The sequence below is a fragment of the Quercus robur genome, chromosome 5 (genome assembly GCF_932294415.1).
Source record: "Quercus robur chromosome 5, dhQueRobu3.1, whole genome shotgun sequence".
Lineage (NCBI taxonomy): Eukaryota > Viridiplantae > Streptophyta > Magnoliopsida > Fagales > Fagaceae > Quercus > Quercus robur.
In genome coordinates this window covers 81,305,307-81,332,273 of record NC_065538.1, presented here as the reverse complement: position 1 = coordinate 81,332,273, position 26,967 = coordinate 81,305,307, and the positions used below count along the sequence as shown (strand labels likewise).

General features: G+C 33.3%; 1 pseudogene; it reads left to right on the top strand.

The window, feature by feature from the left end:
* The first annotated feature begins 6,737 nt into the window (after positions 1-6,737).
* On the top strand, positions 6,738-26,266 carry LOC126727364 (uncharacterized; annotated as a pseudogene).
* Positions 26,267-26,967: the final 701 nt, after the last annotated feature.

Here is a 26,967-nt window from a genome sequence, read left to right as displayed (position 1 = left end):
ATTTAGGAGGGAGAGTGGCGTCAATTTCCGAGGTGAAGGATTTTTTTTTTTTTTTTAATCAAAATTGAAGCAAATATTACAAGAAAGAGGAAAAACCAGATGAAAAGGGATAAAAGTATTAATATTATATATATATATATATATATATATATATATATATATATCTGTATATATTAAGAAGATTCAAAAAGTTAGTTTTTTTTTTTACTGTCAAAAATACCCTTAAATTAATTAACCAACAATTTTAAAATAGGGTTAAAATAGTAAATTGACAAAAGAAAGTTAGTTATTGCTTTTTTTATAGTCAAAACTACCCCTACCTAAAACTTAAAAATGAGGTTAAAATAGTAAACTGACACTGTATATATTAAGAGGATTCAAAAAGTTAATTATTGCTTTTTTTATAGTCAAAACTACCTCTACCTAAAACTTAAAAATGAGGTTAAAATAGTAAACTGACAAAAATAATAAATCTCTACTTCTACGTTAAAATATCTTCCTACTTCTAAAAAACTCCTCACGTATTTATTTTCTCCACATTTTAAAAAAGAAACGTGTAACATAAAACTTCCTCACTTTTCTTCTCAAAAAAAGAACTTCCCACTACTCACATTTGAAAGAAAATAACTACCCCTCCAATACAATACGAAAAAACTATCCCACATTAGATTAAAAAAAAGTGTCTGACTAAACTATCCCATGTTTCTTTTTCAAACTATTATATTATCATTTTTTTTTTTTTTTGGATTTATTACATTATCAATTTTTTTTTTTATAACTATTACATCATCAATTGGATTTGGATAAACAAGCAAAAGCTTCTAATTGAAAAATGAATCCCATTCTCTTAGAAAAAAAAAATCCTATCTATTTTTTCAAATTGTGATGAAAAAAAAATTATAATACTAAATCCAAAAAAAAAAAAAAAGAGCCTCATCGCACGCGCAAAGTGCGTATGATGAGGCTAGTATATATTACTTTGTTTCTAATATCATTTTATTATTAAAACTTCTGGGCTGACATAGCATTATAAATTTCATTGAAAAGCCTCCTCTTTAAAGGGAATAAAGTGTGTATATATTAATTTTTGACAAAATGCAATCATTTGAGTGTAAATGTTGTTTATAAGTAAAGTAATTTTACAAAATTTAACTAAAATGTAATTCTATAGTAGGTTTTTTTTAATTAAAAATATAATTTGATATTTACATAAGTGGAGGGGAGATTTGAACCCAGATTCTATGTTAGCTTTTTATCTTTTGTAAATTCTTATTCTCATTCCCTCATTCATTATCAATAGCTGATGTCCCACACAATGCCCAAATACTTTGTAATTTCATTTTGAAATAAATTTTAACTATTTTTAATTGCCTACATATACAATACTAATGATATAATTTTTAGAGAATTATCTTTAGTTATAGTATGTCACTAAGAGGAGGAAAAAAATAACAAAATTAAGCATATGAGTATATTGCCCAATGAATTCACAATTATTTAACTAAATATTTTGATAAGATAAATAATATTATCCATCACATTAGAAGGTACACATAAAAAACAAACATATCTGAACCTTACAATTAAGCAATAAAACTACAAATATATGTATGAAAAATCAAAGAATCTGAATTATAAGAGCGAGCAAAAAATTACCTAGCAATCAAACAATAAAATTACAAACAAATATATATCTGAAAAATCGAAGAACGTCAATTATATGAGCAACAAAAACTTACCTAGCGTGGATGATTTTGATGCTGGTTTTATTAGTTGGTTAATTGGGACCAATTGTAGGCAATCAAACTCTCTATTCCACTAAGGCATAGACAATATGTCACACCCCAAACCCAAAATGGTCCAAAGCATGAAAAATCGAGCCTTCAAGAGGGACCGTACAGGATTTTTCTATTCTTTTTTTTTTCTTTTTCTTTTTTCTTTCCATTTGATAAAGTAAATAAATATATTGACCTTTCCACAATACAAGTCAAAGCTCTATGACACATTTACAAGCAATACAAACTAAAAATCATATGTCTCCAAATATACTTAACAATCCAACGCTCCAAATAAAATAAACATAAAGTCACGACCCTCTCTAAGGTACGCAATCTCAATAGAAAATTTAGGCCTACCACACCCAAGGCTAACAAACCTCAAGAGCTTAATCTCTAGTGGTATTAGCTATGGCTTCGATAAATTTAGTAAGTTGAGTCACCAACAATTTATAGCACAAATCTCCCACTTAGCATGGTACTTCAATCACCACCAATAAACTAAGCTCCATGCCAAACGTATAGCCAATTTATCTTCAAAACTGTTGGAGAGTGAGATGAGTTAAATCCCAGTAAATAGCATATTTAATGGGGGTGTGGGAGATGCAAGTTTCATGATAATAAGCATTTTACAAAACATGCTCTAATTTGGGAATTTCCATTTAATTTATGCAAAAAAAATTTCATTAAAAACATGACAAGAATGATAGAAATAATACAGCACCAAACTCCCCAAAATAATTATGAAACTATATCTCATTTACTGTGAACCATAAAAATATCCAATACCATTTCAAAACCAGAACCCTGACCTAAGGTGCCAGAAAGACGGAAATGTCACCAAGACATCATACCACCACAGACAGGTCAGAGCCCAAACACACTAGCATGATATATACCTTTTTTAGCATGTGATCTATCGGCACTGCCTAGCCTCACCTACACCCTCAAAAATTTACCTATCCCACCCATGGGCAGCCGAGGATAACGCGTCATGTAATACCTCTTTTGCATGTGGTCTCTTAGCCCTTCCTAGCATCATCCACACACTTAAAGATTTACCTCTTCTTCCCATGGGCAGCAGGGAATGACACGTCACACAGTACCCCTTTTGCATGTGGTCTTTTGGCCCTATGGGCAGCAACCTCACCCACACACTCAAGGATTTACTTGTGTCATGCAAAGTGCGAGTCTCCAACCTAGCTTGTCATCACAAAGACGGGGTAATCACATATCACAAAGACAAGGTAATCACCAATATCATAGCACAAGGGCAAACTCATATCAAAAGCTCACAAGTTAAATGTATTCAATAAACATAGTTTACTTCCAAGTAGTTTCATAAAATATTTCAATAACCAAATATCCACAATATTCTCAAAATCCTCAAAACCATTTCTTGTCAAAAATGTTTTGCATCAACTTTCCCAATTATCAATGCATCTTTAAATTTTGCAAATAATGTAATAAATCCATAAAATCCATTCTCAAGAATTTAATAAAAAATGCTAGTCTTTTCCATGATAACAAATCATGCAATTCCCCATATGTAATACCAAATATGATACCCTTTTCATGAATAATCACATGCATTAAGGTTACAACACAACGCTCTTTAGGAAAATAGAGTTTCAATAAACAATTTCCCAAAATTTGTTTAACCCAAAACAACATTTTATGCAATACGATTTTTTTTTTAAAATCCCATTAAGAAGCCACTTACCTTGGAAAGCCACCGATTTTACCTCAACCAGGCATCACAAAGTCAACCAATCTCTTCATTAGGTCCATCACCAAGAATCTCGAAACCTAGAAACATAAGGATCAAGCCTATTAATAACAAGGCCTATCGCAAAGTTTACCATCACATTTGTCTCCAAAATCGAAAATGATCCCCTAAATCAAATTAGAGGCACTAAAGCCTAGCTTGCCCAACCTAAGACAAGTACCCATTACCAAATGGGAACCAAACAAGCATACAAACTCATAGTGCCACAACACAAAACCAAAGCATTTTAATTCTCCAATGCAAGCTATGTGCACATATAAACATAACATAAAACACATCAATTCAAAATAGAGGTAGCATATCTCATGAGTTTCCCTTTTGAGCACTAAATAATTAAACCAAATCATTATTTAAATTAACTAAGTAAAACACATGCCAAAGAAAGCACATGAATTTATAAGCCAATCCATTCAACAAAGATTTGAAGTAAATTTCACAAAATCTCAACATTTTCATCGCACTTTCAGATTCAATACATAGTAGGCTAGCCATTTTGTAAAAATCGTTTGGTCCATGAAAAGTTATCTGATTAACTTGAAATTAAATAGGTATAAGCTCTTATATGTTTAGTATGTACCATCAAAAATTCAGCTCAAAATAGTTTTTTCTATAATTTAATTAAAATCACATGTTGCGGCTGACTCAAATCGCGTGGGGTATCACCCTTTCACATATGGTCATAAGAATCATGATTTATAATCAACAGAATAGTAAAGTCCATTTGTGGCATCTAGCAATCAAAAGGTTACTAAAGTACAAAAAGTGTATCAAGGAAAATGAGAACAACAATCATTAAACATGCAATCAAAAGGATTGTTATATAAACATAGTAAGAACTACCAAAGTAACTTAGCATAGCCAAAAACAAATGGACTAATAGCAAGAAATAATCTTAGGAGTAGGAGTAGGAGTAGAACTATGAAGAGGTTTCTTACCAAAATCTTTAACCCAAAAGCAGTCTCCACAAAAAGAATAATGAAAGGGGCCATGGGTTTGTGTGAGTAATGAGAGATGAAAGACCCCTTATTTTCATTTTGTGAAGCTAAGGCCCCGTTTGGTACACAAATTCAAACACAAGTTTTCAATTTTTAAACAACATTACACGTATTTCCACACACTTTTTTATCCACACCTATTTCTAAAAAAATGAAAACTGTTGTTTAAACACACGTATCAAATGAGTCCTAAGTGTCGAATTTGGTGATGAAGTGAAGTGTGAAAGTCAAAGAGAGAGAGGAGATGGTTCGATCAACCAGTAGAAAAGAGAGAGAGAAGAGGGGCTAGGAGGGTGAGATGGAGATAACATGTGGATATAAGGGGTGGCAGGTTTTGGACCACTCAATACAAATATCTTAGGAGTAGATTTACAAAACTACACTCACTTAAATTATATTGCCAAAACCCTTTTTATTTATTTATTTTATTTTATTTTATTTTATTTTATTTTATTTTATAAAGGTTGGGGTGTTACACAACATTTCTTCTCAAGTTACCGCTTACCATGGAAGCATTTAAAGACAAAAAATGGGGCATTCTTATTTTCTGAAGAAGATTTCCTAAGGTTAAGAAAAAAAAAAGGGTCCGGCTCCCCTCCCGTTTGAAACCCTCCTGTTTTCTCCATTTTTTTATTTTGATGAAGGACACGTGGCAAAGAAGTAATCTAACGACTAGAAAAACGCCAACTCAATCTCTCTATTTTTCTAATCTTCTCTGCCTCACCTCTCCTCTTCTCTCTGCAAATTACCGTCATCACCTGAGCATGAGAGACCCATCAATGGAAACTTTATTCAACACAGGATTCCAAAGGAAATCAAATCCAGTACCTCTCTTCTCTAGATGTTTACCCAGAAAGACAAGAATTAAAAAGAAGAAAAAAAAAAAACTGCTGCGAAAATCATTGTTAAATATAACAATATAAAAATCCGAAGACATTACCATTATCAATTTATTTGAATCATATAGACATAATATGGATCACAAAAGAGGGAATATTACTACATAGCAGAAGCACTATGCCCAACCTCCAACGGCAAACAATCCCAATTAGGATTTTGATGTCTCTTATCTCCAACTGCAGACCCATCCACACCGACGAGCCACAGTTTGATTTGCTTTGAAATCTGGTTTTGAATCATAGCTTGCAGTGTGGGTTGCGTTTACAGTTGCCCAGTGACGGCGGTAATGTTGTAGAGAGAAGAGGACAGCCAAAGAATGAAATTAAGATGAGAAAAATTGAGTTGGCGTTTTTCTAATTCTTGAGTTGGTTTTTTTCTTTTTTTAATTCTTGTCTTTCTGGGTAAAAGATCTAGAGAAGAGAGGTATTGGATCTGATTTGCTGGATTTGATTTCCTTTGGAATCTTGTGTTGAATAAAGCTTCCATTGATGGGTCTCTCATGCTCAGGTGATGCGGTAATTTGCAGTGAGAAGAGGAGAGGTGAGGGAAAGAAGATTAGAAAAATTGAGAGATTGTGTTGGCGTTTTTCTAATCGTTACATTACTTCTTTGCCATGTGTCATTCATCAAAATAAAAAATGGAGAAAACGGGAGGGTTTCAAACGGGAGGGGAGCCGGACCCAAAAAAAAAAATTAGTAATTCTTGCTAGTTTTTTATTAGAAACACCCAAAAAATTAAGAAGAAAAAATGATCTTTAAGATAAAAATATTAAGAATTGGAGAGATTGACACCACTCCACAAAATGCCACAAATGAAACTTATGCACACACTTTAATAGCATTAATATAATATTTATGTAATTCTGGAGCTCCAATGGCATTAGAAACTTCTAAACTGTAGTCAATGAGAGATAAGCAACTAATTTTTTATTTTTTATTTTGGATGAAAAATAAGTAGCTATTATTTTAAGTATTATTAATTACTATCTCTTTAGGAACAAATACACTTAATTTTAGAAAATGCTAAAGTTACAAACTTTTTTACAAAATATTATACAAATTGTTGATAAGATTAGCCATTATTAATAAATAAATAAATTATATAAATAGTTTACCCAAATAAAAATAGCAAGCATTTTCTACCCAATAGTTTCTAAAAATGTTGTTTTCATGGTTGTAGCATATCTCATTGGTTTTTATGACATGAAGTAATTTATTGGTTGTTGGACTCATTCAAGTCTGGGGCAGCATAAAAAACAAACAACAGTTACTTGTTAGATAAAGACGGAGTCCCTATTCTGCACTCAAACAAACCAGTAGTTTCTAACAAGCTATGGAACTACTTAGCAAGATAAACTTTTTGTCTGTCTTTTGTTGCCTTTGTTTAAACTTAGGCGTTGCTAGAGACACCATTATATCTCCACAATCCATCAGAGACCCAGACTACATAATCTCCAATGGGAGTGCTTTCAAACTGGGATTCTTTAGACCAGTAAATTCTACTAATCGCTACCTTGGAATATGGTATAATAGAATATCTGTATTCACTGTCGTATGGGTAGCAAACAGAGAGAAACCCCTCAAGGATTCTTCTGGGGTACTTACTATATCAGAGGACGGCAATCTTGTAGTATTAGATGGACAAAAGGAGATTCTTTGGTCATCAAATGTTACAAACTGTGTTGCCAATTCAAATTTCCACCTTTCGGATTCAGGGAACCTCGTCTTGCGAGAAAACACTAGAGGGAAAATCATATGGGAGAGTTTCCAACATCCCTCTAATACATTCTTGCCAAAGATGAAACTTAGTATCAATTTAAGGACAAATCAGACAGTACAGTATACATCATGGAAAAGCCCTTCTGATCCATCCATTGGAAGTTTCTCTGTAGGCATGGCTCCAGGGAGCATTCCTGAAGCTTTCATATGGAAAGATGGTCGTCCATACTGGCGGAGTGGTCCATGGAATGGTCAGATCTTTATTGGTGAACCTGACTGGAATCCAGAATATCATAATGGATTTAGTGTGGTAGATGATAAAGAAGGTACAGTTTATTCAACTTTTGATTATGCGAATGAGTTACTTTTATCAAAATTTGTGTTGAATTCACAAGGAAACCTAGTGCAGACATATTGGGATGATAGCAAGGAGGATTGGAAGGTTGTGGGGTTAGCACCAAAAGATGAGTGTGATGTTTATGGCACTTGTGGTGCATTTGGAAGCTGTGATTCGCAGAGGAAACCAATCTGTAGCTGTATTAGAGGGTTTGAGCCAAAGATTATTGAGGAATGGAACAGAGGAAATTGGACAAGTGGGTGTATTAGGAGGGCAGCATTGCAGTGTCAAAGGGTGAATAATAGTGGTGAAGAAGGAAAAGCAGATGGGTTCTTGAAACTGAAGATGTTCAAAGTGCCAGACTTTATGGAGAGGTCATATGGGGCTAAAGAGAGTTGTCGAAAGCAGTGCTTGGAGAACTGTGCTTGTGTAGCTTATGCACATGATGCTGGAATTGGTTGTATGTCATGGAGTGGAAACTTAATTGACCTAAGGAAATTCTCCATTCGTGGATCAGATATATATATTCGTCTGGCCTATTCCGAATTCAGTAAGTCATTTTGTTTTCTGTCACAGTTTGTTTTGCATAATCTTATGCTTTTGATCATCTAGCAGTCAGTCCAGTTGTTTGTTTACTCGGTGATATAATATAAATGCAACAAGATTTCAATGTTTTTATTTACTTCAGCTGTCAGAACTTTACTACTTCCTAAAGCCATCATATATCATATATATGTGGATACGTCTTAGGACTATTGATCTTCCCACCTACAGCCCTGCAACAATGTCAGCTTATTTGTAAGCCTCCTGAAAATGGACTGTTTGAAAAACATTATAACTAGGGAAAAAAAAAATGCAGAGCTGCTATCTCTCTTGAAATATATTCTTTTCTTAGAACCCATTGATCAGATTTTTAAGTATTATAAATTGTCCAAAATTAACAGTCCAGCAAGTCTCATAGATTAAAAATGATTTTGATAAAATATCATCAATTAAATGTGACTTAGTAGTACTTTGAACTTGTTTGATACACAGACAAAGAGAGATATTTGAAAGTAATCATCAGAATTACACTGATTATTGGAGTGATTGCCATTGCCAGCACGGCATGCTACATATGGAGGTGGACTGCTAAAAAGCCAGGTACTATGTCTATTATGTTGATAGCGGCCTGACTTTTCTTTAAAATTGGGTGAACCACTTGCCATGCAAGTGGTATTTGGAATACCAAGTTGCCGAGTTTGACAATTATATGGTCCCTTTTCTTTTTATACAAAATAGTCCTTATACTATGTATATTTGCTTTATATAAATCAATTCGAGTGGTATTTGGAATGCTGAACTTTCTGACTATGACAATTATATAATTATTTTTTTCTTTTCGTGAGGTTGAGGTACGTATATCTATATACAAAGGAAAAGGCCTATTGCACACAATATGTGCAAACACAAATTACTCATATACAAATTCTTCCAACCTTAGTTTAGAAGAGAGCACATGACTTTAGTCTTTGTCACTATGACTGTGCATGGGTCGGGTTGGGCAACCTGTCAACTTTGGTATCTGGAACATCAGGTTTTGAGAATTATGAATTCATGTGGTGTGCTTGCTGTGGTGAAAGAAAGCTCCTAGGGTGTATTTAGAATACGGGTTTTGTGAGATCCCTTTTTTCTTAGTGAAACTTTCTCCTAGACAGCCCATGGAAATAGGCCTAAAGCTGAACCATATAAACCTTTGTGTTCTCTGTGATTATTTTTTGTAATCTTATATTTCTGTTTTGCATAAACTCACCATCTTTTGGTAACAAATTCAAAAGATAAGTAAGTGAAGCTTTGACTATTTCATCAACAGATTACTTACTTTTAGAATTTGTAACAGCAAGAAAAATTAAAAGCAGGAAGAGCTTGCTGCTTGACTACTTGAACGATGTTAAACTCAATGAGCTGACAGTTTTCAGTTTGAAAGAAGTGGCAACTGCAACAAACAACTTTCACGTATCTAATATGCTTGGGAGAGGTGGCTTTGGTTCAGTCTATAAGGTAATGGTTGCTCTTGTAGACTTCATTGGTTCCTCTTCAAATCATATAGATAAGTGCTCAGATTCATTGTTTGTTTTGCAAGGGAAAATTGCATGATGGACAGGAAATAGCAGTGAAAAGACTGTCAACATCCTCTCGACAAGGGCTTGAAGAATTTATGAATGAGGTGGTGGTGATTTCTAAACTCCAACATCGAAATCTTGTTAGACTTCTTGGCTATTGCACTGAGGGAGAAGAAAAGGTGTTGATCTATGAGTACATGCCAAACAAAAGTTTGGACGTAATTGTTTTTGGTTAGTACATTTAGATTCTCTGCCTTTTAGGCTCATCTGTGGAATAACTTTCTATATCGTTAATATGTTGAACTCTTGACCTCCAAATTTGTATATTTTCTTTCCAAACAAATTTAACTTTCCTTTGTAATTTTTTTCTTGTCACTATTCATTTAGATCCACTCAACCAAAGACTCCTTGATTGGAAAAAGCGCTTCAACATTATTGAAGGAATTGGTCGAGGTCTACTATACCTTCATAGGGATTCTAGAATGAAGATTATTCATAGAGATCTAAAGGCAAGTAATATCTTGTTAGATGAAGACTTGAATCCAAAAATATCGGATTTTGGAATTGCTAGAATTTTCGATGGCATTGAAAACCAAGCTAATACTAAAAGGGTTATTGGGACATAGTAAGTGCTTTGTTGAATTTAAATTTAAGTTGTTCTAAAATAAATAAAAATACAATAACACCACTTTTTGTGCTTAAATAGTCAAATGATGAGGATGTGTTTCAATGTTTAAATGCAGCGGATATATGTCTCCTGAATATGCAATGCAAGGACTTTTTTCAGTGAAATCAGATGTTTTTAGCTTTGGTGTGTTGATACTAGAGATTGTTAGTGGGAGAAAAAACACTAGCTTTTACAATGATGAACAGTACTACTTGACCCTTGTAGGATTTGTAAGTCTATCTCATTGATTGTCCGTTTTATTCAAAGCCCCAATTGGTAATTTCCAAAAAGATAATATATCCCGATTTTTGTCTTTCACACTTGTTATCTTTCAGGCATGGAAATTGTGGAATGATGGCAATAGTATGGCTTTGATTGAACCAGCAATATGGGATCCTTGCTTTCGAATGGAGATGTTGAGATGCATACATGTGGGATTGCTATGTGTACAAGAAACGGCAAGAGATAGGCCTACTATCTCTACTGTTATTTCGATGCTTAATAGTGATATCGTGGATCTTCCCTTTCCTAAGCAACCTGCATTCACCGAAAGGCAAATTGCTTCAAATTGTGAGCCTGCTCAACAAGGCCAAATAAGAATCTCCACTTGCAATGTCACTCTTACGACGATTTATGGCAGATAAGAGTAAAGTTCTTGAGATAAATCTCTCTAAATTTATGCCCATCCATTACTTTAAAAATAAAAATCTCTCTTATCTTGTTCTGTAAATTTTTTTGGCTTTGGAGAAATTTCGATGCATTTTGATAATATATTCTGAAACTTTTATTTTAAAATGAAACATTCAATACTAGTGAGTATAAGTGTAACTATTTAGTTCAATATTAATTCCTTATTAACTTTAATTTGGGCCGGGGGGGAATTTGGGTTGGGGATTTTAAATCCCAATATTTTGATTAGATGATATAAAAAGGATAAATATTTAGATTTGAATTAAATTCGCCAAAGATTTTATGAGCCCAAAATCCTCATATTTAAAAAACATATACCCCTCTTTCAAAAGTAATCCAAAACTTTCAAAATGGCAAGGTCCAATGTTCAAGTCTCAAATGGGACATTAATCCATCAGGAAAAAAGGAGTCTCCCTATGATATGTCAACATGTGCTTCACCATGAGAAATGATCTTCAACATAGAGGGAAAAAACTTAGGTGCTCCTCTCACCATGGGGCCCACCCCTCATGTGAGAGGAGGGAGCATTGCTCCCGGAGCATGTAAGAATTACTCAACATAGAGATAACTTTATTGGCAAAATCTTCAATTTATGCAGAATAGTACTACCAAGTTCCGACAGGCCAGAAGACCAACAATAGGACACATTCATGCAATCAAAACAGCTTTTAAGTTCCAAGCACGCAAGAGAAAGTTCAAGAGTTTGGACAAAATAATGGAAAGAAGACAGAGTACATTTAAGTCATACAGTCATGCATATATCTGTCCATCAACAAGAAATATTAGGACAGTAGATTGTCTCTCATTCATTGAGGGCATTCTGGCAACAGCTGCCTTCCTAGAGGCCAGTGGAGTCCCATTTATAACCATTGTTCTGGTATAGGTTGAATCATTTTCCTCTTAGTTCTCCAAACACTTTGTGCATGAGGGGTGTCAATTTCTTGGCTTGTGATACATAGTTATTATGCATATTCTTAGTTATTATGCATATAATGATAATTACTGAGTGGTATTATTAATTCATATGTATTATAATAGCACTAAATATTTTATGGTAGTTTTTTTTTTTTTTTTTTTTCAAATTATTAGTTTAATCTTCTTTTTGATTTTTTTTCTTTTTAAAAATTATTAGTCAACTAAGAGCATCCACAGCAGTGGAGCTAAAAATATAGCAATTTAGCTCCACCAAAAGTTACTTTATCTATTTTACCTACACACATACTACAGCAGTGGATCTATTTTAGCTTTCTATACAATAAAATAATATAACCACTACAATAAAATAATATATTCTACTACCCAAAAAATTTTCACAACACCAACCACAACCACTTCTACCATCAGCCACAGCCACAGCCACCGCCACCGCCACCGCCGCCACCACCACCACCTCCACCAGCAACAGTCCACAGCAGAAAAAAAAAAAAAAAAAAAAAAAAAAAAAAAAAAAAAAAAAAAAAACCGATATCTCTAATCTTTTTCCTCTACCAGACCAAACAAATTCACCGATCACAAGTAAAATAAAAAATCACAACTCACAAACAAGCAGCACGTCGGCGAGCTCCATGGGTTTCAGACCTGCGGCTTGATGAGCAAACGATCGGCGGCGTGGCGGCTTGATGAGCAAACGATCGGCGGCGTGAGATGAGGCGATCGGCGACACAACGTCGGCGACCTTCGATGAGCTTCAGACCGGCGGCTTCGATGAGCTTCAGACCGGCGACTTGATGAGCAAGCGTTCGGCGGCGATCAGCGGCGTGAGGCGTGAGGCTTGAGGCGGCGTGAGGAGATCGGCGGTGGAAGAGAAGTTTGCTTGAGAGAGAGAGATGAGAGAGTGACTGGGGAGATATTCAGCAAAAAAAAAAAACTGGGGAGATGAGAGAGTGACTGAGAGAGAGACACAGAAAGATGAGTGAATTTTTTATTAACCAGCCGAATAAAAAATTCAATTTTTTTTTTTGCTATCAACTACAGTGCACATCTATATATAGATGTGCACTGTAGCAGAACATCTAAATTTTTGGCTTATACCTCCACTGCTGCAGCGTGTCTTTTGAGTATGTGGAGCTAAATTTTAGCAATATAGCAATATGCCTCCACTGCTGTGAATGCTCTAAGGATCTATTTAGATACCGTTTATTGTTGAAAATTGAAAATACTGCAGCAAAATAATTTTTAAATATATGAATAATACTGTGAGACCCTTTGTATTTTTCCCAAGTTGCAGGTCCCATGACCAATGACCAATGCCCATGAGCCCACAGAAATGAAACGCAATCCAGTGGATAGCGCAAAACGTGCTATCCAAACTCACATCAGTGCATTTTCAACAAACTTATTGAATAGACACTGAAATGAGAATGGCGTCCTCCATAAGCTGAGCAGTACAAAGTGAATTTCGATGCAACGGTCTTCAAATTGTTGAACTTGGCAGGCATTGGGGTCATTGTCCATGATTGGCGTGGTGAAGTGATTGGAGCTCTATCCATGCCCATTCCTCTAACTCAAACTGTGAATGAATTGGACTTCGGAAAGTTATTTTTGAAGGTGATTCATCGATGGTGATTAATGCTCTTTCTCAAGGGTCTGGTTGTTTTTCTTCATATGGGAATATCATTGATGATCTCATTTTTCTTGTTGCTGATTTCCAGTTTTTTGAATTCTATCATTTTTTTTTTTTTTATGAAACTATCATGTTGAAATACTTTGTAATGTTGTGGCTGATGTTCTTGCTAGGCCAAAGACTTGTTGGGGATTCGGGTTTGGTTGGAAGACCTTCTTAAAGACATTTCTCCCCTTGTCCTTTTAGATGTTTATTGAGTTGTTTCCAGTTTTATAAATTCCCAGGCATATTGTCTGGTTTCTCAAAAAAAAAAAAAAAAAAGGCATTGAAATGAGTATGGGAATAGTCAGGAAAATTAACAATATACAAATGTTAATTATTTTGGTAAGTTATAAGTGTGCTTTAAGACTTGAGGACTTCTATAGTAATGTAATATTTATTTATAATATAATAATTATAAATGTGGTAATAATAATATAATTAAGGTTTGTAACTGAAAATAGTGATTTAATTTTGGCCTTATTTTTCTATTCAATTTCTTCAACTCAAACGTTTTTTAACATCTTCCAGCTCTTTTTCTTTTCATTTTTTTTTTTTTATTGAGTCTAATAATAATTAGATGTTTTCACACATAACTAATACTCCAATTAACCTCCATAAACGTAGTCTCAAAGAGAGAGAGAGGGGGAAAAATTAGTTGTTTAGCTATAGACAACCACTTATGTACGAATTCCTTTGCAACCAAAATCTTAAGAATGATTTTCTTGTAAAAATAGATTGAATTTATCCCACGAGTCAAAATTCATCATTTTTTTTTCTTCATCTAGCATCTTGTATACAAGAGACACAAACAAAGAAGGGAAACTATAGATACCCCAATTTTTCCCTATTTTCCTTTAAAAAAAATAATAATTTAATTTATTGTATTTTGTGCACCAATTAAATTGTTTTTTATATATATATATATACAAAATAGAAACTCTAGTTTAATCTAATCTAAGTGTATATATATGTAAACCTCTCTCTGATAACTTGAATCCCAGCCCATATTCTCCACACCTCACAATCACTTAATACATGTAAAGTGACTATTGCGCTAAAAGTGCAAGATTGTATAATTTTAATTGTTCTAAAATGTGCAATTTCGGGCCCGTTGCTGCCACTTGATAGCATCATTTAATACCAAAACTCCTAACAGTCAAGCCCAGCCTTCAACCTGACAATGGTCAAGCCCACAGGCCCCTTCATAAAATCGAAATCTCAAGCCACGACCAGGCCCAAAAAGCCTATTTCGAAAACCACTGAACCCAAAAGGCTCATTCGTTACACGTGGCATCAAACATACCAAACTTATAAGTGATAATTACACTTTACCCACCTGTGATTTGCCTCTAATTTGACTTGCCTACCCGTGGTTTCAATTTTGACACTTTACTCACCTGAGGTTCAATCCGTTATTGCTCCGTAACCCACCTCCCTGTCTGCCGTTACTCTAACACGTTTTCTTTCAAAATCAAAACACAAAACAGATCAAAAAGTTAGGATTTTTTATTACTTAAGAACTTCTATGAGAACATATGCCCAGAAAAATCAAACCTAAGTCAACCTCTATAAATATCATATTTTCCTTCTCTATGGTGGGCAGTTTGACTGAATAGACCTGAAGACACTATTTAGAGCACTGGCTGAAAAGGTTGGTTGGCAAGATGAAGCAACTTGTGTTATTAGCCAAACAATAGCCTGCTGCCAAACAAGAAGTAAAAAACGCCAGGGAGCAAGTCTGAGAGCAGATATATGGTTTAATTTTGTTGGACCTGATAGGCTTGGTAAGAAGAAAATCGCTCTTGCTCTTGCTGAGAAAATATGATATTTATAGTGGTATATTTATAGTAATATATTTATAGAAAATATGGTTTAATTTGCTCTTGCTCTTGCGAACTCGGGTAGTTTCCAAATCGGTGTCAGATTGAATTTGATGGGGATCGGGCAAATGGGTATTGATTGAATCGGTGTTGACATTACTAGGTTGTAATTTAAGAGAATCACCAGTGGCATTACTATTACTAGTTCCAAGCACAACGAAATGGACATACAACAACAAAATCCAAAAGAAAGCTGACAAAGATGCCAAGAAACAAAGCCTAGTGTTGTGATTCTTTCCGGTTCCCTTCTCCATTTGCTCAATGGGAACACTCGACGCCGTACGGCGTCACATCACCTCTTGAAATCAATCCCAAAATTATCTAACAGTAACAATCAAAACAAAGAAAATCCCATTTCACACACATCCCCAACAAACTATTTTCTCAACAAAACAAATTACAAACAAAGTGTTTGTTGAATCAGTTGGCGGATCTTCAGGAGAGCTAGAAATGAAGATTTTCACAAACAGAAATTAACAGAACAAAGAGAATTGAAAGAAAGAGAGAGACTTACTGGGTTTTGATTTTCTGAGCAAGATTGACAATTTTTTTTTTTTTTTTTATAAATAATTTTTCTGGGCATATGTTAGGAAAGAGACAAGTAGAGAAGGAAAATATGATATTTATAGAAGTTGACTTAGGTTTGATATTTCTGGGCATATGTTCTCATAGAAGTTCTTAAATAATAATAAAAATCCTAACTTTTTGATCTGTTTTGTGTTTTGATTTTGAAAGAAAACGTGTTAGAGTAACGGCAGATAGGGAGGTGGGTTACGGAGTAATAACATATTGAACCTCGGGTGGGTAAAGTGTCAAAATTGAAATCAAGGGTAGGCAAGTCAAATTAGAGGCAAACCACAGGTGGGTAAATTATAATTATCCCAACTTATAAATTTGGACCTTAGACATGGCATCAAAGTATGGGCCTTAAGACCCATCCAAGCATTGGACCATATCCAGCCCCCTCACAATCAAAATACCAAACTAACCAATAGGAAAATGTTGTTGCTAAGCTTAATTAACCCAAGCCATACTTTAGGGTGCTTATATATATTTTATTATTTTTTAACTAGTTGCGAACTTGGGCAATGTGTAACTAAGTTTTAGCTCAACTAATAAAGTCTCTGATAATTAAATAAGAGATTTAAAGTTCAATCCCATCCCTAGAAGTTTGAAACACTCTAAAAAAAAAAAAAAAAAAAAAAGTGCTTTAATTTTTTGGTTTCTAGTTTTCATTATCTAATTGGTTATGTCAATGAAACTCATCTTTGTTAAAACATAAAAATAAAAAAATAAAAAACATCGTGCTTTGTTGAGCAAAAAAAAAAAAGTAATAACTTATTAGAGTCAACTTGCACAAAAAAGATACTTTATCAAAATTTTGAAATTTATTTCAAAAAAAAAAAAAATTTGTGTCCTATGTCCATAACATTATTGAGTAAAAAGACAAATAGAAACTAATTCAACTAGAATAATTAAACGAAAAGCAAACAATTTTATTATATTATATTATTTTATCTAATGACTATCTGATTTCAAATTAGTATCTATTTAATTTTAATATTTAATATTATTCACTTATTTATTATGAGGAAAATAAATGTGGTTGAAAGTAAGATTGCTTTTGTCTGTATATTGGATTATCGTATTTAACTTTTTAAAAAAGTATATAAGAATTCTTTTCATATTTTTGTAGCGAACTTTTTGGAATATAAATTTATTATACTCATATTATATATGTTGAACAATTACAATATAAACATGAACTTAAACATAAGCTAGTGATGTACATATCACAAATAAATTAAATAATTTTTATTTTTATTTAAGCAATTAGTAGATAACATGACTATTGATTTTTAATCATTTTTAAATTTGGTTAAACATGGAGAATATATGAAGATAATGTAATCCAGTGGTGGATTTATCAAAATTCACATCTAATTAAAAAAATTAGATGGTGTAATATTACTTAAAGTTACACCAAGTGTAACTTGAACCCCACCTTATATAACTCTAAGCGATATTACATTACTTAATAACTTATTATTAGATGCGAATTTTGACAAATCTACCATTGGATTACATTATATTCATATACTCTCCATGCTTGCAAAATTTCACGGTTATCAAAAATTAATAGTCATGTTATCAATCAATTGTTTAAATTCAAGTTTTTGTAGTTTAAAATAATTCATAAAAGATGAGTTTATAGATCACAAGGTAAATAACATCCGATTAGCATAAAAATTGGCATGCATGTTAAGCACATATAGAACATGTAATTTAACGGTAAAAATCTTAAAATATGAATTTAATAACAAGTTATTGAGTGGTGTAACATTGCTTAGAGTTACACCAAGTGTAACTTGAACCTAACTCTCTCTCTCTCTCTCTATATATATATATATATATATATATATATTAGTTTACACATAATTTTACACTCTAGAGGTAGACAAGGTTTCAGGAACTAATCAAAATGACGCAAACTTGATAAGTTATGGTACTATTTGATTAAAAACAAATGTTTTCACAAAATTTTGTTTGCAAAGGTTCTCACACAAACAATGTCATCACCATCTACCGTGGCTTTAATCTTATGCTTAAAATTCGAAATGAATAACTTTCACTGAAAATTGACATGAGATATGTCATGAGAAATACCCAAGTTAAATATTGATACTACAATAGTGATAATAGCTACTATTTAACAGAAAATTTGGGAAACAAATATAAATAACAACCTTGATATTACCTATAAAAAAGGACATATTAATAAAAATTTATAATATAAAACTTATGATTAAATGATAAAGAAGAAGTCACCTGAATCCAAGCCCAATATAATTCTCGAAACTGAAATTCACGGTCGCCTATATTTGACATTTAAAGACTTTCTAGTCACAATAAATAATGATATGAAATCCTCATTTAGTATAGATTAACATGGCCGTAAAAATTTTGATCTTTACGGAAAAAAAAAATTGGTTGGAAAGAAAGTTCGCTTTTGCAAGTATGTTTAATTATTGTATTAATCTCCCAAAATGTATATGATAAAATTTTCATTATTTTAGTTTCAAACTTTTAGAATATAAATGTATAATACTTGTACCATTCTTTCTTAGTTGCAATATTTTTCTTGAAATATGTTGAATCATATCTATTAAAGCACTTATTGTAGTATATGCATACTGTATCTTACTATGATTTACTAATTATCTACTGAAAAAGTTAAAACATAAACATAAACTTGTGTTATACATATTGGAAGAAATAAATTAAACTTTTTTAAAAAAAAATTTCATATGTGCACTTAAAAAATAAATAAATAAATAAATAAAAAAACAAACTAGGTAGATGTGTGGTTTTAGGAACTAAGAAAAATTATACAACTAAACCTTTCATTATAAATTCATGGTGTTTCTTGGTTTAAAACAAAGATTTTCATAAAGTTGTGTTAGTAGGGGTGGTTGCACAAGCAATGTCACAACTTTCAGGTGTACTTCTAATCTCATAATCTAAACTGCTTCTCTTGGAGTTGCCTGGTTGTTTGGAGGCTACTAGTGCACTTAGCTAATTAATATTGAGCTTAGTACGGGAGAAATTGCTAATCGATTTCTTTTAAATAATATAGGAAGACAAAAATAAATAAACTTTTATTCATGACCTTAAACTTTTTAGTAGGGAACCAAGGTACAATTCTATGACTATGACTACTCAACGTCGAGTTTTACCTAATCAAATACAGAGATTTGGGTGGGGGAGTGGCGTCAATTGTATGGTGATTTTTTTTTTTTTGAAGCAAATATTACCACAAAGAGTAAAGAAAAAATAAAAGAGGATAAAAGAACAAGGTTGGAGGAAATTCAGGAAATTTTTTTTTTTTTTTTTTTTATATGGGTTGACATAGCTTTATTTCATTGACTGGCCCCTCTTTAAAGGGAATAAAGTATGTGCATATAAAATGGAAATATTAATTTTGAGTAATACTAGAGATACAAACTCTTTTACAAAAAAATTTATAAATTACTAATGTGATGAGTGGTTATTGATAAATAAATAAAAAATGATGTTAATGATAAGCCTATATAAAAACTAATATAAAGCTAGTCACATGAATAGCTTAAAAAAAAGTTGTAAAATAGTTTGTGTCTGTAATAATAGCATTACTCATTAATTTTTCACAAATTACAATCATTTAAATATATATCTTCCTTTTTTCAGAAGAATAATGCTACAGCCACAAATTATTTTACAACCTCTTATTGGTTTTCATCTAAGTCCATCGCTAATATCACTTTTTCATTTACCAATAATCACTTACCACATCAGACGTTTGTAAAAAAATTTGTAAAATAGTTTGTATTTCTAATATTATTCTTTTTAGAATACAATCATAATGATTGGGACCCACAGACAGTGTAAATGTGATTTATAAGTAAAGTCATTTTATGAAATTTATTTAGAATATATAATTATATATACCAAGAGGGCAACGACGTAAGAAACTTCTAAACTGTGGTCCATGAGATATAAGCAACTACTGTAATTATTATTTTAATTTTTTTTGAGAAACATCTATTATTATTATTATTATTATTATTATTTAGGTATCGAACCCCTTTGACTTTTATAACATGACATAATTTCTGGGTTGTTAGACTCATTAAATTCTGGAGTAGCATCATAACTAGAAAACAACCAACAATAACTTGTTAGATAGGAGGTGGTATATTTTTTTTTTTTTTTTGGTAAACTAGGTGGTATATTCTATATGCCGAGTACCGATTAAATCTCTCATGCACCAGATGCATGAGATCTGCCTCTCACAGGCAGATGGGTCCCACACGTGCGGGCCTCACCTACTTGTGAGAGGCTGGTGCCCACCTCTTTGTGATGAGGTACCCGGCATATAAGCCAGGTACAGGATACACTCAAACAAGAAGCAGTTTCTAACAAGTCATGGGACTTCTTAGCAAGAGAAACATTTTGTCTGTCTTTTGTTGCCTTTGTTTAAACTTAGGCGTTGCCATAGACACCATTATATCTCCCCAATCCATCAAAGACCCAGACTACATAATCTCCAATGGGAGTGCTTTCAAACTTGGATTCTTTAGCCCAGTAAATTCCCCCAATCGCTACCTTGGAATATGGTATAATAGAATTTCTGTATTCACTGTAGTATGGGTAGCTAACAGACAGAAACCCCTCAAGGATTCTTCTGGGGTTCTTACTATATCCGAGGACGGCAATCTTGTAGTCTTAGATAGACAAAAGGAGATTCTTTGGTCATCAAATGTTACAAACTCTGTTGCCAATTCAAATTTCCACCTTTTGGATTCAGGGAACCTTGTCTTGCGAGAAAATACTAGTGGGAAAATCATATGGGAGAGTTTCCATCATCCAACTGATACATTCTTGCCAGGAATGAAACTTAGTGTTAATTTAAGGACAAATCAGAAAGTACTGTATACATCATGGAAAAGCCCTTCTGATCCATCCATTGGAAGCTTCTCTACAGGTATGGCTTCAGTAAACACTCCCGAAGCTTTCATTTGGAAAGATGGTCGTCCATATTGGCGGACTGGTCCATGGAATGGTCAGATCTTTATTGGTGAACCTGACTGGAATGCAGAATATCATAATGGATTTAATCTAGTAGATGACAAAGAAGGTACGGTTTATGCAACTTTTGATTATGCAAATGTGTTGCCTCTATCAAAATTTGTGTTGAATTCACAAGGAAATCTAGTGCAAACATATTGGGATGATAGCAAGGAGGATTGGAAGGTTGTGGGGTTAGCTCCAAAAGATGAGTGTGATGTTTATGGCACTTGTGGTGCATTTGGAAGCTGTGATTCGCAGAGGATACCAATCTGTAGCTGTATTAGAGGGTTTGAGCCAAAGATTATTGAGGAATGGAACAGAGGAAATTGGACAAGTGGGTGTATTAGGAGGGCACCATTGCAGTGTCAAAGGGTGAATAATAGTGGTGAAGAAGGCAGAGCAGATGGGTTCTTGAAACTGAAGATGATCAAAGTGCCATACTTTATGGAGAGGTCATATGGGTCTATAGACGGTTGTCGAAAGCAGTGCTTGAAGAACAATGATTGTGTGGCGTATGCACATGATGTTGGAATTGGTTGTATGTCATGGAGTAGAAACCTTATTGACCTCAGGAAATTGTCCATTCGTGGATCGGATATATATATTCGTCTTGCCTACTCAGAATTTGGTAAGTGATCTTGTTCTCAGTCACAGTTTGTTTTGTATAATCTCATTCTTCTCATCATCCAGCAGTTAGTCCAGTTATTTATTTTTACTTGGTGATATACTATAAATGCAGCTCAATTTCAATGGTTTTATTTACTTCAGAAGTTAAGTCTTATTTTTCAGCTTCTATGACTTACTGAAAAATTTGATATACCTTTTTATAAACTTTGCTGAGAACCCATTGATCAGATTTTTTAGGTATAATAGATTGGAAAAAATTGAAAGTCCACCATGTCTCACACATTGATAATAATTTTGATTAAATTTCGTAACTCAAATTTGACTTAGTTTGAACTTGTTTGATACACAGCGAAAGAGAGACGTTTGAAAGTAATCATTAGAATCTCAATGATTATTGGAGCGATTGCCATTCTCGGCACTGCCTACTATTTTTGGAGGTGGACGGCTAAAATAAGAGGTAATAATATGTCCATTGATATTAGCTATAGGGACTAGGAATTGCCGGCATTTACCGTTCACGGAAAGTGTTGATGGTGGCTTGACTTTTCTTTAAAAGTAGGTGAACCACTTGCAATTCAAGTCGTATTTGGAACACCACGTTTCTGTCTTTGACAATTACAATTTTTTTTTTTGCTTTTGTGTTCCGCATATTGACCAACCTCTCAATATAGAATAGCACACCGAGTTTAAAATATTAGTAATTCTTGATGTGCACTGGTGTCGGTAAGAAAGTGAGCCTTTTGGATGTGTTTGGAGTTTGGGCTTTATGAGAATGTTTGTGTCACGTTTGTGATCCGTGGAAAGTAGGTTGAAGTGAACCACATAAATCATTGAACCGGTAAAGGTTGAAACATTGAGGATAAAGGCACAATTAGTTGTAAAGGACTATAGTCAGAGAGAATGCATAGACTGCAATGAAGTGTTCTCTACTATTGTGAAAGAAAGCTCTATAGTTGCATGGTTTGGCTTGGGCTTGGAACAATTTGATGCCAAGATAACTAATCTACATGGTGAACTTTAGGAATAAATTTATATAAATTAGCCAGAAGGTAGTGGTATAATCGATTTGAAACTTTTATGATTGCACATGGTTACTCTAGAAGTGACTATGACAATTGTATGCATCATATGGTTCTTTTGTCTATTTTTTGTTATATGTTGATGATTGCTTATTATAGCTAAAGAACCTAGTTTAAATATACAAGTTGAAGACTCAATTTAGTGGTAAGTTTGAGATGAAAGATATGGATTTAGCAAAGAGCATGGAGATTCACAGAGATTGACAAGTGTGCTACTTATTTATGTCACAAAAGAATTACATTGAGAAAATGCTTAAAACACTTCGGTATGCAGCGATTTAAGGCAGTACGTACTCCATTAGCGACATATTTTAAGCATTCAACAGATTTGTCACCACAGTTTGAGGAGGAAAAGGGGCATATGTTTCGTTGTATTTATACTACTATAGTTGGTAGCATAATGTGCTATGGTTTGCACTCATCTAGAAATTTCACATGCTATATTATTATAGTTAACAAGAGGATGATACAGTTGTGTATTGTGATAGCCATTGCATACCATACATTTGACTAAAATTCATATGCACGATGATGGAACCAAAAGCATTGATGTCACATACAACTTCATTTGTGAAATTGTGTCTTAAGTCATTATAATTGCATTAAAAAGGTTGCTACAACAAATAATATATCCAGCAAATATGATAACGAAGTCATTTTCTTTGAGCAAGTTCGAGCATTAATTGGATTTATAGAATGTGATAGCCCTTAAGGGCCTTTTTTTTTTTTTTAGAAGATAGACATCCAACTTTATTAATATAAAAATGGCTAAATCAGCCTGAATAACAAAATGTACTTGTAGAGGAACATTCTTCATCTACACTACACAATCTAAGTAATTTATTGCTAACCTCCCAAACTATGAGCCACTTAAGGGCTGTAGTAGAGGCGAAAGAAAATTTTATTATTATTTTTGTTGTTAACAAGGTTTTCAAATTTAAGTTAAGGTGGAGATTTGTCGACAGGGATTTACATTCCTTTAAAATTCAGTGAAACACTCCCAATGGAAGTGGTATTTGGACTATGAAGTTGCCAATTTTTGCCAATTTATATGTTGGGTATGTTTTAAACTTTAAGCCCAATAGCTTTAAATTGGAGAAAGGCCGAAGCCCTTATTCTATAGCCTTCCTTCTTCTCGCGTAGGTGGAGACAAGAGCCCATAATCTCGTTTACTCCTCTTGATTTCATATTGCCTCTTTGGCAATTAGAAAATCCCTCAAATCTTCTCATTTTCTTACAACACTCAATCACTTCCTAACTCTCTTCTTATTTATTTTCCTTTATAAGAAGATGGAAATATAAAGAACATTGAAATGTTCAAATACTTTTGCAAGTTTATCGTGAATCAAGCTGGCCAAAATTGTAAGCCTAGCTTTTTCTTTTCTGTGTCCAATGGTTTTTATATATAAGATCAATCCCAAAAGATGAAAAACATTCAACTCTCATAAATTCTATCCTTTAATTTCTATAATGAATTTCCATTGGCCATCTTGTGACAGGTTTGAAACCCTATTTGTGAGTGCACACTAACAAAACTGTCCTATTTTGGAGAGCAACCACTTGAATTATTTGCACTAAGGTTTCCTTATGGGGTTCATGTTTTATGTTTTTTTGAGAAGATAGTGGAGTTCGGATTTTGTGACAATTTTTTTGTGCCACTTTTGTAGTGTCCCTATTTTCATAGTTAAACTCTCTCTTAGGCAATGCTCATGAACGTAAACCTAAGTCCAACCACTTATATCTTTGTATCTCCCGTATGATTGTTTCTTCTAAATTTCTATTTCTATTTTTATTTTGTTCCGCTATTATTGGAAACATACATAAGAAATAGTTATCAGAGCTTCAGTAATCTCAACAAATTTACTTTTTACTGCTAGAATTTGCATCAGAAAGGAAAAATAAAAGCAGGGAGAGCTTATTGTTTGACTACCTGGATGATGTTAAACTCCACGACCTACCCATTTTCAGTTTGGAAGAAGTGGCAACTGCAACAAACAACTTTCATGTAGCTAATATGCTTGGGCGAGGTGGGTTTGGTCCAGTCTATAAGGTAATAGTTTCCCTTGGGTACTTGATTAGTTCCACTTCAAATAAAAAATATAAGTACTTATATTCATTTGTTTCTTTGGCTAGGGCAAATTACAAGATGGACAAGAAATAGCAGTGAAAAGACTATCTAAATCATCTGGACAAGGGCTTGAAGAATTTATGAATGAGGTGATGGTGATTTCTAAACTCCAACATCGAAATCTTGTTAGACTTCTTGGCTGCTACTCTGAGGGAGAAGAAAAGATGTTGATCTACGAATACATGTCAAACAAAAGTTTGGACACATTTGTTTTTGGTTAGTACATTTAAACTTCCTTTTACTCTCATTAATAGAATAAGTTTCTATATCCTTAACATGTTGAACTATTGACCTCCATATTTCTATATTTTTTCTCCGTACAAATTACACTTCCTTTACTATTTTTTTTTTCCACTATTCATTTAGATCCACTCAATCAAAAACTCCTCAATTGGAAAAAACGCTTCAATATTATTGAAGGAATTGGTCGAGGTCTACTCTACCTTCATAGGGATTCTAGAACGAAGATCATTCATAGAGATCTAAAGGCAAGTAATATCTTGTTAGATGAAGAGCTAAATCCAAAAATATCGGACTTCGGAATTGCTAGAATTTTCAGAGAACGTGAAAATCAGGCTAATACTAAAAGGGTTGTTGGGACATAGTAAGTGCTTTTGTTGAAATCTAATTTAAGCTATTCTCAACCCCCCCCCCCCCCCCACCCCCACCCCACACACTACACACACACACACACACACACACAAAAAACTATTTATGCTTAAAATAGTCAAATGATGAGGATGTGTTTTAATGTTTAAATGCAGCGGATATATGTCTCCAGAATATGCAATGCAAGGCCTATTTTCAGAGAAATCAGATGTTTTTAGCTTTGGTGTATTGCTACTAGAGATTGTTAGTGGGAGAAGAAACACTAGCTTTTACGATGATGAGCAATACTACTTGAGCCTTCTAGGATTTGTAGGTCTATCTAACTTATTGTCATTATATTTAAAGCTCTAATTTATTACTGCCAATAAGATTATATGTCATAATTTTTGTCTTTCACACTTGTTAACTTTCAGGCATGGAAATTGTGGAACAATAACAACATTATGGCTTTTGTAGACCCAACAATATGGGATCCATGCTTTCAAATGGAGATGTTCAGATGCATACATGTGGGATTGTTGTGCGTGCAAGAATTGGCTAGAGATAGGCCTACTATATCTACCATTATTTCAATGCTTAGTAGTGATATTTTGGATTTGCCCTTTCCTAGGCAACCTGCATTCACCGAAAGGCAGATTGCTTCAAATTGTAAGCCTACTCAACAGGGTCAAATAAGACTCCCCAGTTGCAATGTCACTCTTACAACGATTTATGGCAGATAAGAATAAAGTTCTTGAGATAAATCTCTCCTAATTTATGCCCCTCCATCATCTAATCCATTCTACATAATGGCATTCCATTCCAATATAATTAAAATCGCTATTTATTTAACAATAAAATCTCCCTTAATTTGTTTGATAAACTTTTGAAGACTTATTCGGTAACTAGTTTTCATTAAAAATAAATAAATGGTTAGGATTAAGACATGTAAAATATATGGTCAAGATTTAAAGGGGTATCATACCCACTAAAAAAATAGTGGGTACCGTAGAATGATATATGATTATATTCTCGCATGATATATGGTATTATTACTAATTCCTCTCTATTCAACTAAAAAAAAAAAATACTAATTCCTCTACTCCCTCTTTAAATTCCTCCATAATTATCTAAGAAGAAGTAAAAAATTAAACCATACTCTTCTTGGTACATTTAAGGCTGATTTACCTCTCTTTAACACAAAATTTTAGGAGTCATAAATAAATAATAATGACATTCCATTAAATATAAAATCGCTTTTTCTTTCACAATAAAATCTCTCTTAACTTTTTCTCAAAAAAAAAAAAAAAAAATCTCTCTTAACTTGTTCGATAAATTTTTGAGGACTTGAGAGAAATCATGATGCATTTTGATTATATACTCCATACTTTCCTTTTAAAGTGAAACCAATACTTATAAATTATGAGTAAAATTATTTTGTTCAATATTGTTTCCTAATTAGGTTTCATTTGAGCTC